Source organism: Talpa occidentalis, unplaced genomic scaffold (genome assembly GCF_014898055.3).
Source record: "Talpa occidentalis isolate TD23 unplaced genomic scaffold, MPIMG_talOcc4v2.1 talOcc4.5, whole genome shotgun sequence".
NCBI classification, from domain to species: Eukaryota; Metazoa; Chordata; class Mammalia; order Eulipotyphla; family Talpidae; genus Talpa; species Talpa occidentalis.
Window position 1 is genome coordinate 68452882 of NW_023604861.1, and position 15248 is coordinate 68468129.

The window sequence follows — 15248 nt, forward strand, 5'->3', positions numbered from 1 at the left end:
AACCAGGTGCATTCATGGGTCCCTGACTTCCTTCTTGCCAAATCCAATGATCAACTCTCGGCCTGTGTTACTCATGCTCTCAGCAGCCTGTGACACTACTGAGACTCCCATTTTGAAACACTGTCTTCCTTGGGCTCTAAGACACCCAGGCTTCTGTTTTCTGTCTCTCTTGCTATGGTCTTCTCAGCCTACTCTGTTGGCTGTTCCTCTTGCTGACCACTTCTATGTCTCCTTTCATTTCCCCCATGTGTTACCATCTAGCCCCACAGTTTTAACAAAATCTATAGGCCAATGAGTCCCCACCTTATTATTTCAGGTTCCATTTCTCCCCTACGTTCTAGATGCATACATCTTACTATTTACTTAGGCATCTAAAAGGCATTTCCTATGTAACATGTCCAAAACACATTACTGAATTTTCATCCTGTGACTAGGTACCTTCTAGTAATCATCTTCTACTCTTCTACCATAATAGAACCAAGTTTTACTAGGCACATAGTCAGAATACAGCTGACATTGCCTACATTTCTCAACTTCTTTTTTAGCTGAGTTATGGCCAATGAGAAGTATCATGTGGCAGATTCTGGAAAACCTTAAAATACTACAGATACTCATTCTTTTTCCCATCTTTGCTGCTTCCTCCACCCTTCACCTAAAATACAGATGTGAAAGCTGAAGCTCTGGTGTCAATTTGGGTGATGAGGATGAAGACAACATCCTACAGATAGCTAAGTGGTCAGCTAGAAAGATCTCTAAGGGTCATGGAGCTATCATAACAGTCCTGGACTGCCCGTCTCTAGGCTTCCTTGATATGTCAGAGAATTAAACCTCTGCCTCGTCCACGCCACTATTCCTGAACCTCGCAACTGAATCGAACCCCAGCAAATGCATCTGTGTATTTCATATGTTATCTATCAGAAAACAATTCTCTTTTCATGTTCTTGGGAATTTGAAATGTTTTGGAAGTAAAGCAAAACATATCAGTCACTGAAATTATGAAGTCAGCGGAAAAGATGATTTGCTTTTACACAAATTTAACAAATAAGTTTTACAGAATGTGTTTGTATTGAATAAGGATTTATAGTTCCATTTTCTCAGGTTTTAATAATGAGTTCTAAAGTGTACCACTCAGATTATACTCCTCCTCAAATGGGTGATTTGTCACCATCTGATATTGTGTGTTGACTTGAACCCTTTCAAATGACAGGCCTAAAATAATACACATCCTTCTCAATGCATAAAATCATGTCCAAATGTGAGTTGTCTCAAGCTAGAATATCTGGAACCTTAAAAAAAAATAGCAATGTTTATTTGGTGGGGAACATGCTAGCACGTCCCTGGGAACATACTGAGGGATGAGGCTTGGAGCAGGTTTGCAAGGCAAGACTGCTGTTCAGGGAGCAGCCCTCTTGCTATTTATTAGCAGTAATGAATAAGCATGATTGATTATGTGAGAATGGCAGGAGGAGCAGGGTCCAGGGGAGAAAAAGGGTAATCAACTTTTTGGGGAATAGGAGGGGACCTGCCAGCCATGTATACAGGGAGAACTTTCTGTGCAGATACTTGGTGTAATTTCTGAGCTACAACCAGACCACCTCAGACCATGGCCACACAATCAATCAGTCAATGGCTACCTAGGTGTCCCCTGCTGCCTTTGTCTTAAGGCAGTCACAGAGTGGTGCCTTATCCAATTCTTACACACACACACACACACACACACACACACACAGGTGTACAGAGAGGCCGTGCACACACAGGTGCAGAGGCCCCAAGTGGTAGAGAGGCCACAAGCAAGAGCTTGATAAGTTTATATTAACTGAATGGATAAATAAATGTATATGCTCATATAATCATTTAACTGCATAGTTTTTGTGGTAATATTAAAAACAAATATGCTAATTTTTTGACCCTCCTTTCACTGAAAGTGGGGTCTTACTCCCCTTTCCCTGAACATGGGTCAGTTAAAGCAACCAGTTTCTAATAGATCCAATGTGATGGAAGTGACATTGAGTGGTTTCTCAGACTAGGTCAGGATGGACAGTATAGCCTCCACCTGCACTCCCTTCATCCTGTGCCTTTGGATCCCTGAGCTAATGCCTGTGTGAGAATTACATCTACTCTGAAGCTGCCAAGATGGAGAGGTCCCACAGGCAAGGACAGCTGGCCAGAGCCCCAGCTGTTCTAGACCCCAGCCACACCTAAAAGTTACTCCAGTCCTCAGCCTTGAGCTACCCCTAAATCAAAGGTGGCAGAGATTAGCTCTTCTGGACACACTCTGCCCAAATAGTACACTTACAAATAGAATAAATATTATCTTAAGCCTCTATGTTTGTGGATAATGTGAACAGCAGTCATAGTAATAGGAACGTTGCCTAATCAGCATGGTGACTATTTGCTGTCATAACACTATTATCACCTTCAACACTATGACACTTGGGCTTTTTCCCTTTCTGGATCATTCTTGCTATAGCAGGGGGTATTCCTGCAGCCACCCTCTACTGGTATGGTGTGGAGACATGCATATCTAGAGATTTGAACTATAACCCCTAAAACAAAAGCAATGATATAAGCCAAATTTACTGTAATAAAAAAATTAATTTTTCAAAAAAGGGCTTTGCTTCTCCTTTCTGAAACCTGGGGAAAATCTCAGAAATGTTGCCCTCCACAATGAATATAAAACCACCACTTGCAAAGCAAGCTGCCTTAAAATGTGGTTTGTAAATATGGTAGATAAGTAATAGGGTTTATTTATTTATTTATTTATTTATTCAATTATTTAATTATTTATTTATACAAGCACTGGGTACAGTCAGAAGCACAGGAGGGTGAGAGAATTCACCAGAGCCATAGTGGGGAACAGAACAGGCAGACAGACGAAGAACACTGCTGAGGGGAGCAGAGGGCACGGCAGGAGAGGTCTGCACACCATGTGGGACCCTCGCCAGTGGCCGGGGATGGAACCGGCGCTACAGAGGCTTCAGGCAGCTTCGCAGCCCAGCACTCAACCGCTGTGCCACCAGGGGAGGCCCGATAAGTAATAGGTTTTTCCTAGAAAGAAGAACAGACTAGAATGTGTTTCAGTATAATTCAGAGTATGTTCAGGAGGGCACAAAGTAAATGTAAAGAAAACCATGGCCTCATTCCCTTGTCTGAGCAATTCTGTGTTAAGAGCAGTGGGTGGTAGAATTTTTTAAAAGGTGATCCATATTACCACTTCTTCAATGTTTTCTTTTTGTTTTTGTTGTTGTTGTTTTTTTGTTTTTGTTTTTAAAGATTTATTTATTTATTTATTCAGAGTATTCACCAGAGACAGAGCAGGGAACAGAACAGGCAGACTGATGAAATACACTGCTGAGGGGAGCAGTGGGCAAGACAGGAGAGGTCTGCCACTCCATGTGGGACCCTTGCCGGCTGGCCGGGATCGAACCGGCGCCGCAGAGGCTGCAGACAGCTTCGCAGCGCTGCGCTCAACCGCCTGCACCACCAGGGGAGGCCCCACTTCTTCAGTGTTTTCTAGGGAGGAAGATACTGTCATTATATATTCAATAGACCAAAATATGTCTACCCTTGTGAAAGAGCTAGCTAATGTAGTTCTCTCTCATTATCACTCTTCCTCAATAGGAAAATTAATGTATAAATGGATTGATACACTTGACAAATACAGCTCCAAATATAAATGACTACATGGCATCCTGTTCTATAAATTGGTCCCCTATGAATTTGGGTAGCAAACATTTATTCCCTTAAACTTGATCATTTCAGAGAAAGCTTTTAGGATCAATTTCCTAGACCACTGAAGACTGTTGGCGTCTCCACCAATGTATTGATGCCTCAAAGGACTCCACAGGAAGCTGCTGGCTAGTTTCTTCTTTCTTTGATGAAAGTTTAGCTATTGGAGGAAGTGGTGCATAATGAGAAGAGGCTCCCAAACATTAGCCCACTCCACGTAGCACTACTGGACCCAGTGCCAGGGAGTCCCACTTCTTCCACAGTAGGCCCCATCTTCTGGCTTTAACTTCATGTTTGTGACTTCTAATATCACCAACTTTTAATTTACTCAAATGCAAGCATATTACTTGCATTTTGGTTTTGGGTTTATGTGTCTAGTTTGGGTGGCTTTATCTAAAAGTCATTTGAATAACTATGACATCCATGTACTTTCCAGTTCAAAAAAGGAAGATATAACATAATTAGATTGCATTTTTATTCTGGTGGCTAAAAATTTCTTTGATTTCCCTGATATCATTAGTAACATGATTACTCACTTCTCAGACTGCAGTATTAAAGTCAGGTACAGTTTTACTATAGGGGAGATCATTAAGTGTCTTAAACTTTTCCATTAAATCTTTTTCTGTCTTCTCCCTTTCATCTCGAAGCCTGGATGCCTTTCACTTTGTCACCTGCCACTAGAGAGGTAACTTGGAAACAACAGCGATGTCCTTTTATTTGTCTAACATTCAGAAAACTGTTAATAAATTAGACTTCTTTATGAAAAACACAGCTGTAAGTCATTCTAAATATACACTATTTAAATTTTTTGTTATTAAGGTGACAACAGTACACTCAATTTCAGTTTTCAAAATTGAGGCAGAAATACACTTGAGATTTAGCAATGACTTTGTTACCTGCAAAAAAATTGGTGTTATGAAGATACATATTTTTTTTTATCTTTTTTTTAATATTTATTTATTCATACAAGCACTGGGTACAGTCAGAAGCTCAGGAGGGTGAGAGAATTCACCAGAGCCAGAGCGGGGAACAGAACAGGCAGACTGATGAAATACACTGCTGAAGGGAGCAGCAGGCACAGCAGGAGAGGTCTGTCGCACCATGTGGGACCTTCACAGTTAGCCGGGGATCCAACTGGCGGCGCAGCAGAGGCTGTGGGCAGCTTCGCAGCCCAGCACTCAACCGCTGCGCCACCAGGGGAGGCCCATTTTTATCTTTTATCTATTTCAGTAAGAGAAGGAAATAAACTAGCATGTTTTTATGATATGAAAAGGGAAACATTTTGATAGGCAACAGCCATTTTCTGATAATTATGTCCATATAACTCTGAAATTTATGAACATTTAACATATTAATGCTGAAAAATAGAGTATAACATACAAGTATCACCTGTAGGTTGCTGCTTGAACTGAAATATTACACCAGTATCCTCATATCCTACCACCAGTCTCCCTATGAATTCAGTCATATATTTGCCTCCACAAATAAAATAAGATAAAATACTTACCTGCAAGAAAATGAGACTAAAAATAACAGCAATTAAAACAAAAAACAAAAACCCCCTTATCAAGAGATAAGCTAATCCTTTGACTCTGAGATACATCCTTAAAGAAAAGTTTCACTATTCTGATTTACTGATGAGAATTTAAAGGTATTCTGAAAGCCCCAACTTCAGGGTGAACAATTCAGAGCGCAGTACTGTCATAGACAACCCCTATTAAACTCCCAGCTTTCTTCTCTCTGTTAACATCTAATTTTTGTTTCTCATTTTCCACCTATCAAATCTCTGGTTCATTCAGTGGTTCTTTTTTATCTTCAGCTGCCTCTCCATTCTCCTTTCAACTGTCCTTTTGACTCAGCTCTGCACAAAAAAGTTTTCAAAGGGACTGGCAGGGAAACACTTGATGAATTTGTCTTTAAAGCTTCTGCATGCATATGGCCACGTGGCTTCCACTAGACTGGCCAGAGGGAACCAGCAACCATAGGAAGGAGAGCACTGGGGGACCCTGCCAGCACTGCTCCATCCAGGCCTGGACATTCAGGGGCTCTGGCTGAGAGCTCTCAGTTCCGAAGTTCAACACCCTCAATAAGGCTGTGGATAAGTGCTGTGGAGACAACTGCCCTGAAGATACATGTTTTTATAACCTCAGTATGCTGCATGCCTTGTTTTAATGGAAGAGGGAGCTAGCAAAGTCAGCTGTAAAACAGAAGTCCATAAATAAGCCCTACCCCACTTTATAACAATCTTTGTTATAAAGAAACAGTATTAGCAAGAAAGGTAAAAACCTCAGAGTTTTATGTTTATACCTCACTTTGTTGCCAACATGATTTAAAGTGATTTGTAAGGATATGTAAAACTATAACGAGAGTGTGTATTTAAATGGAAAAAGGATGAAAAACAAGGGTGGGGTATAAAATAGAGCCAGGAACAAGGCTTTAAAAAATGTCTAAATAATGACCTGGGTGGGTCAGTTTGGCTCTAAATTATCTAGTAGCCCTCTATCAGCTAATGACATCACCCCCAAATTTAATTTTGTTATGAGCATTATGTGGGGAGGTGATAAGGTCAGGTTATGGAGTGAAAATGGGGGAGTTTGGCCTACTCTCTTCTCATTTGGCTCATGTAGGAGTCAGTTTCAACACATCTGGAATAGAAAACCTCCTAGACTTTGTCCTTAAAGCAAACACTTCAAATGCTATTCTTTTATTGTTCTTCAATTTACAAGACAGGGTGCTCATAAATACTGGAATCTATTCAGGTTCAGCTTGCCAAGAACAGAAACGTAGACAATAAAACTCCTCTGTCTCTCCTCTCCATCACAGACAACTCAAAAGTTTGATCTATTCCTGCTGTCTCCATTTCTTTACTTCCTCCTCACTCCTAAAACCATTCTAATCTGGCCTCCGCCCCCACCATTTCTCTGCAGCAGATCTTGCTAAGGATCCAAGGCACTTTTCAGTTCCTATTTCATTTCCGTCTCAGCAGCATTTGGAATTTGACTGCTCTCTCCTTCAATTGCTTGTGCCTCTAGTTGTCCTAACACCACACATTTCATGGTTACCTCCCTCTTTTCTGGTCATTCTTTCTTCCTGGCTTATATCTGCTTCTTTATTTCCACCTGACCCTTAAATATTGGTGTACCTTGAAATTCTGTTTTAGTGCAGGGAAGAACTGAACATCAGAGAAAGCCTACAAAAGTAGAACCACCACACAGACCAACAGACAGTATTCTGAGTCTTGTATATGTCCCATAGCGAGGAATCTCATATTGTTATTCTTAACTGAATAGTGTGGTGGCACACAATTATATTGTCTTCCTTGATCTTTGTTCAAACTCTGGTGCCTTAATTTTATGGCAGACTCTTTAGAACTAGGTGCCATGTTTCCCTGACTTCCTTGTAGGTAGAGTCTCAAATGTGGTTTATGTTTCAGCAGTCAGAAGTCAACTGAATTAGGTGTGGAGTGAGGAAGCAGGATCTGAATCATCTTCTTACTGGTATGAGGATCTAGCAGACAGTCTATGTTTCTGGAGCTAGCAGTTCAGGGGGGCTTCTCAATGCCTAAACTGCAGTTAACAGAATGTGTTCAGAAACCAGTGATGTACAGTGCAGGCTTCTGATTCCCAGCAGTTCCCGTAGTGGGCTTATTGGAAAAAAAAATGTCCATGTCTGAGAACTGCATTAGTGAGATATGGGAATATCTTTCAGGGACATTCTGGGTATTGTCTAGTGGAACTTTCAGGACTTATCTAACTCTACAGGGATATGTACCTTTGATTGATTTTCTATTGACCAGACTTCTTTAGTAAGGTAGAAATTTAGTTATTGTTAACTATAGAAATGCAAATACTTCTTGTCTATACCAAAGTAAATTAATTTTTTTTCTAGTAGATACACAATTGAATTTTTCCCCTGAAGAAACAACCTCAAACATTCTTTTATTGCCATGAACTGTATGGTCTAATATGGGAGCCGCTAGCCACGTGTGGTTATTGACCACTTATAATGTCAAGTTTGAATTGAGATGTGCTATAAATATAAAGCACACACTAGATTTCAAAGACTCAATATTAAAAACTATGTTAAATATCTCATTTTAATTGTTTTTGTGACTATACCTTTTAATATTTGATATACTATATAAAATGTTAAGATCAGTTTGACTTATTTAGTTTTACCCTTTAAAAATTGGACTCCTAAACCTGTACTCCTATTTCATTGCAACACTTTTTACAATTGCTAAAATATGGAAACAACCTAAATGCCCAAAAACAGATGACTGGATGAAGAAGTGGTATATACACAATGGAATACTACTCAGCAATCAAAAAAGATAAACTTATGCCATTCGCAGCAACAAGGGTGGAGCTGGAAGGGATTATGCTCAATGAAATAAGTCAGAAGGAAAAAGAAAAAATATCATATGGTTTCACTTATAGAAGGAACATAGGGGGTCAGAAAAAAAAAGACAAAACTAGCAGTCAAACTATAAATCAGAGACAGTTGTCGGTGGAGGGAAAGGGATCAAAATGTGAGGGAAGAGCACAAGAGTCTATGGTGACGGTTCACAAGTGTCCTGGTGGTGATAATTTTGTGGAGACAACACCTGAGAGGAAAAATCAAACGTGCAAAAATGAACAATGATGTGAAAATATATAAATAAAAATGAAAGTAAGATAAAAATAAGACTCCTAAAAAATTTTAGATAACACATGAACCCCCATTACAGTTCTGTTGGATGGTGCTGCCCTATAGAATTTTAACTAGCTTTACATCTATTAGCAAGTTGAGTTCAGCATTACTGATTATATATACATATGTATATATACACACTTGTGTGTCTAAATTACATCAAAATACCATTAAAATGCTTGAATTGATAATAACCATCTTCCAGATTCCCGCATTAATGTGTTGAACTAAATCTTTGACACATCATTTTACATTTGCATTAGAATCATAGTTTTAACATACTTTAACAGCCAGTTCTACAGTTGTTCCAACAAACCCAATCTAAATCTGTTCTCTCAACCCTTCCAGTGATTATGTAAGGATATAATTCCCTACCTATTCCCTATACTCTTTTTTTAAATTATTTAACTTTTATTTTTATATTCCCCATACCATCACAACCCCCTTATTTTGACCCCAAGCCCTCCTTTCCCCGCCCCCCAACCCCATAGAGTGTCTCTGGTTCATAGTTGCTTGTTGATTTTGATATTTTTCTTTCTTATAGTTATTCTTTTTCCTGGTCCCTTATTTAAGTTTTCTAGATTCCTGCTATGAGTGAGACCATCCGGTATTTTTCATTTTCTTTCTGGCTTATTTCACTGAGCATGATCCCTTCCAGCGCCATCCATGTTGCTGCAAATTGCATGTGTTTATCTTTTTTGAATGCTGAGTAATATTCCATGGTGTATATGTACCACATCTTCTTGATCCAATCATCTATTTTGGGCATTTGGGTTGTTTCCAAAGCTTAGCTATTGTGAATAGTGCTGCTATAAACACAGGGGTGCAGGTGCTCTTTGGAATTGATGTTTCTGTGTCCTTTGGGTAAATACCTAGGAGTGGAATTGCTGGATCATATGGGAGCTCTATGTTTAGTGGTTCAAGAAATCTCCACACAGCTCTCCATAGTGGTTGGACCAGTTTGCACTCCCACCAACAGTGCAGAAGAGTTCCTTTTTCTCCACGCCCTCGCCAACATTTGTTGTTGCTAGTTTTTTTAATATGTGCCATTCTCACTGGTGTAAGATGATATCTCATGGTAGTTTTGATTTGCATTTCCCTGATTACAAGTGATGTTGAACATTTTTTCATATGCCTGTTGGCCATTTGCATTTCCTCCGTCAAAGACATCTTTACAGACACATCACCCAAAGCAGTGATAGTGAAGGCAAAGATAAACAGCTGGGACTACATCAAATTAAAAAGCTTCTGCACAGCCAAAGAGACAATAACAAAAACAAAGAGAAACCCTACCGACTGGGAGAACATTTTTGCACAAAACAGTAATGATAAAGGACTATTCTCTATACTCTAAAGGTGATAATGTGGTTTTCATTACCTGACATTATACCCTGAATGACACAGTAGTTTAAAATTGAATGTTTGCTATTTTCTAGAAACTGTGTTAAACACTTTATCAGATTGTCTCATTTAATCTTCGTAACAACTCTATGAGGTAGGCAACATACTCTCCATTTCATAGATGAGGCACTGAGAACTTAAGAAACTAGTCCAAGATCAGCACTTAGGAAATGGTAGCTGGACTGACAACCAGGCAGAATGATCCAGAATTCACTTCCATTACCACTGTGCCAGCAGCTATTTGCTTTCCACTAAATAGAACAGAAAGAATAATTTATCTGTCACTTTGCAGTGTGGAAGGTGAAGCTGCTTGTGGCAGGGAAACTCAAGCGCCTAGTCATGCCTTCACTTGTCTGCCTTCTCTGCTCCCAGGTCCTTTGAATCAGTTGTCTGGGTCCCAGAATGCTGGATATAGCTCATGCCTGTTTAGCTCTTCCAGGCCCTCTCCCAGTTGAACAGGTTAAATGATGTGCCATATTGCCCACGACGTCAGACAACTCTGCCAAGACCAACAGGTCTTACTGATGGAACTGCGCTAGAATTACGTGACTGAGGGTCACAGCTTGCTGAACAGCTGTCCTCCATCTTTGGCAGAGGCAGAGAACAATCACACTGTAATAAAAAGCACCTACTGTGTGTCATTGTGTTAGGTATTTATGCACATTAACTAATCTCAAGAAATCAGTGGTATATTAATCCATTTTAGGCTTGACATTAATTAGGTTATTATGGATGTCTTGGGATTCCCTGGGTAATCACAGAACTCTTTACTAATTGTGGGCTACTTATCAGGTAGAAATGATCCAGAATTCACTTCCATTACCACTGTGCCAGCAGCTATTTGCTTTCCACTAAATAGAACAGAAAGAATAATTTATCTGTCACTTTGCAGTGTGGAAGGTGAAGCTGCTTGTGGCAGGGAAACTCAAGCGCCTAGTCATGCCTTCACTTGTCTGCCTTCTCTGCTCCCAGGTCCTTTGAATCAGTTGTCTGGGTCCCAGAATGCTGGATATAGCTCATGCCTGTTTAGCTCTTCCAGGCCCTCTCCCAGTTGAACAGGTTAAATGATGTGCCATATTGCCCACGACGTCAGACAACTCTGCCAAGACCAACAGGTCTTACTGATGGAACTGCGCTAGAATTACGTGACTGAGGGTCACAGCTTGCTGAACAGCTGTCCTCCATCTTTGGCAGAGGCAGAGAACAATCACACTGTAATAAAAAGCACCTACTGTGTGTCATTGTGTTAGGTATTTATGCACATTAACTAATCTCAAGAAATCAGTGGTATATTAATCCATTTTAGGCTTGACATTAATTAGGTTATTATGGATGTCTTGGGATTCCCTGGGTAATCACAGAACTCTTTACTAATTGTGGGCTACTTATCAGGTAGAAATTTTATCTCAAACATTATATCAAAACACCTTTAAAATGCTTACATTGACAATAAGAAATATACAGTATTGTCTACATATAACTGAATAAGGATACTTGCTAAAGAAAGGAGAAAGCAAAAATATTATGTACTATCCTTCCATTATTAATGCTAGTTTGAAAGCTTGAAGTAGGCAAGCAATTCAGTATTGTCCAGCATGCACCACGTCACCTTTTAATTCATTAGTTGTCTTTTCCTACTGTCTGCTTTTTTGCCATGGGCTACATTTTATACTGGTGCTACAGAGCTATCAAAAGGATTATGCTGCCCCACTTTAGTCCCAGGAAATAGAATTGCTATGAATTATTAATAGAATTGGCTTTCTAGTGCTTTCTCATCTCTTTGTTTCAGAGAAGGATATCAGTCAAATGGAATTTTTTATATCATCTGAGGATCTTACTATATTTTGTAGGAAATGCTAGCAGATTTGAATTACAGAAGACAGTCCTGTGTTGATTTCCATTTCTGTATATGATGACTTTCCATACAGTGCATTCCCCTACACCTTTGTGATAGGTTAATAAGGCAGTTTTCAACTGAGCTCGTCAGAGCCCTTGGGCTTCCCCAGAGGTGCTTGAGGTATAGCTGGGGGAGTTGTTCCCTTCCCCCACCAACCATCCCCTTGCATCAGAGAAGTACCTCACTTCAGCTATAAACATTAAGCTTTCATGCAAAATTATGTTATAGGAAAGGATTTTTTGCGGAGCTAAAAAAAATCCTGAGTTATTATGAAAGATACAACACTACATGTTTCTACATCTTTGGAATGCCAAAAAAAAAAAAAAAAAAAAACCCACAAAAAAACCACCACAAAAAACTAAGGATTCTTATGTAATAAGTTGTCTCTGAGCATATACACTCACGCGTAGCCTGGACTTACAGATGATGGCAGGTCATGCCAATGGGTTTGCAGAAGAGATTTGGCTCCTGTGGTTTGTGCTATCCTGAACTCTGGATAAAGCCAGTTACCTTGTCTGTTTTAAGGGATTGAGAAGTCACAAGAAAGCAACAAAATTATGGGAGGGGCAAAAATTAATGAATCAATTCCACAAATAAACTTGGCCCATATGCAGGTTGCTAGATGAGACCCATAGGCCTCCCACATCCTGTAAAGCAGATGAATCTAACTGCCATGAGTAAAACACTTTATCATTTTCTGTAATACTATCTTTTTGACCATTCAAAGAGCTTAAAAACAGGTGAAGGTTTTTGTTTTGTGTGAGATAAAAATCAAAGCATTCAAAGGTCATGCTGAGGGCATCCTTCTGGTGCTATCTGTGTAGGACCCTAGAAACACCCCTCCGCTGGTGCATGAAAGCTGCAGCCCTGAAGGGCATTCAGGTGAAAGTCTCACTATTGAGTTTGGACCTGAGTGTCCAGTATCACTGGGCATCTTGCTAGATAGATGTTGAGTTACAAAAGTAATGCCTTCGTAGAATTTGCATTCTAATGTGGAGGACATACAGTGAATATGTAAGCAGTTATGTAAACATTGCTACTGGGGGTGTGCATCTTTTGATAGGGGCAGGGGCAGTCAAGAAGACTCTCTGCAAGTGCATGTGCATTTGAGAAGGCCACAGCTGGCCTCTTTGCAGGCTGCCAAGGCCCATAAATGGGTGGCACTGTGTTTGATGGCTGAACATGTGCCATCTGCACCAACTGCTTAGAAAGACTGAAAACCTTGAGGGTTAAAGTACTTGTATAGTTGGCTGCCTGGATGGGAACAGAAAAGCACAGCACAGTTAATTTATTAAATGAATGGATTTTTTCCCTTGGTCAGTTAACATTTATCAGCACTGTATTTTACTCATTTTTCAAATGTGAAGATGGTCTGAAAAATACCTTAAAGTGGGTCTCCCTGTGGTGCAGGTGGTTGAGCACCGCACTGTGAAGCTATCCACAGCCTCTGCAGCGCGGTTTCAATCCCTGCCAGCCGGCGAGAATCCCACATAGCGAAGCAGACCTCTCCTGTCGCTCACTGCTCCCCTCATCAGTGTATTTCTTCAGTCTGCCTGTTTGCTCCCTGCTCTGTCTCTGGTGAATCCTCTCACCCTCCCACGCATCTGGCCTGTACTCTGGTTCTTGTATAAAAATAAATAAAATTTTTAAAAAATACCTTAAAGTAATACAGGCAACATCATTGTCCTTTACTATTTTATGAAAGAATGTTTTAATAATTGTGTGTAATCAAACATGTAAGAAGTGCATCATCATGAACTTCGCTCTTCCATTATTACTTTATAATTATTTAAGGCAACATGATTTTGGTACAAAATGAAACAAAAATTAGTTTAATTTTCAAAATATCTACATAAGGCATTTAAAATACATGAGAGTGAAGGGAGATGAACACCCAGTAACATGCCTTCTGTAAATAGAACTGTCTGATCTATATTCTTGCTTTTATTAATTGAACCTTCTTGCTTTTTTAAATCGCTCAGTGGGTCACTTAAATAAAACACACATGCACACAAAGCACATGCAGATTTATGGTGGAAATATTAGACTTCAGTCTCTTTCAAAGGAATATAATTCGCCCATCTTCCCAATCATCCATTCAATATTTACTGAGTCTGCTAAACTAATAGGTAAAATATGCTGGGGCCAGAGCTGTGTGTTGTGGTTGTGTGACCCCTTGGCTGGAAATGTGACCGTTCACATTTCTTTCTCAGCACAATTACTGTAGCAATTCTCCGAAAGGCACATTTAGAGAGCCTAAAATAAAGAGCAATCTGAAATTATCCAGTATAGATAAAAATTGACTAAAAGAATGAATTCCAAATAAATACATGGGTAGTTTACCTGGGAACTCAAAAGGAAAGAAATGAAAAGCTTTCATACAACTCAGAAAGTTCCATAAGATACCTCATTACAGGGCCTCCCCTGGTGGCATAGGTGGTTGAGCGCAGCACTGTGAAGCTGTCTGCAACCTCTGCAGTGCTGGTTCGATTCCCTGCCTGCCGGCGAGGGTCCCACATAGCGCAGCACCCTCTGCTCCCCTCAGCAGTGTATTTCTTCAGTCTGCCTGTTCTGTCCCTCTCTCTGTCTCTGGTGAATCCTCTCACCCTCCCACACATCTGGCCTGTACTCTGGTTCTTGTACAAATAAATAAATCTTTAAAAATAAATAAATAAATAAAAGGGGATTTTAAGGAAGTGGAAAAAACATCTTGTACACTTTCTTCGACAAGTAAGACTTTTACAAATAAAAAAAAATAATATGGTGTGGGGCAGGTAAATAGTAGAAGAACTTCTGGACATTAAAATGTATTTTAAGGCTATAATCATTAAAATAGTTCAGCCTCCCCTGGTGGCACAGTGGTTGAGCGCTGGGTTGTGAGGCTGCCCACAGCCTCTGCAGCGCCAGTTCGATCCCCGGCCACTGGTGAGGGTCCCACAAAAAAAAAAAAAATTAAATAGTTCAGTTTAGAAATTAAATAAAGATATCAAGCCACATCTAGAAAAAGATTCAGAAAAATATATACTTATTATGTGACAAAAATTGTGATGGGAAAATGTCTAACTATTCAAAATTAAGATTTTTTTCATTTAATGAAATCCACATGGATTAAAGACAAATACAAAGGATAAAGTCATACTTTGAATCAAAGTTGTTATATTTTGAACATAGACTCTACTCCCTCCTAAACCCCACATGTCAGTAAAAAAGGATTTTTTAAAAAAAAAAGCTGAAACATCTACAAGAATACAAGAATACAGAATCTTTGGAAATTAGAAAACAGATGAGCTGGTGGTTTTATAGATCTGAATCATAAGCCCGCTATGGAGAAAGCAGAGAAATGATCTATTAACACCCCTGCAAGGCTCAGGTCAATGGAAGTGGGCAGAAAGGTGGGGCCAAAAAACAAAAACAAAAAAAACAGGACTGATTAAAAATCTGTTTAATAAAGTTACCCCCGATTCTACACTAGGGAGCAGGTGCCTGGCCTGTTCAGGTGGAAACTAGAATTTGATGCTCTGAGTAGGAT

General features: G+C 39.7%; 1 protein-coding gene across 3 annotated transcripts in view; it reads left to right on the forward strand.

The window, feature by feature from the left end:
- ACYP2 (acylphosphatase 2) overlaps window positions 1-15248 on the forward strand; it is a 136681-nt gene that overhangs the window by 113906 nt on the left and 7527 nt on the right. The gene's annotated exons all lie outside the window — the stretch shown is intronic.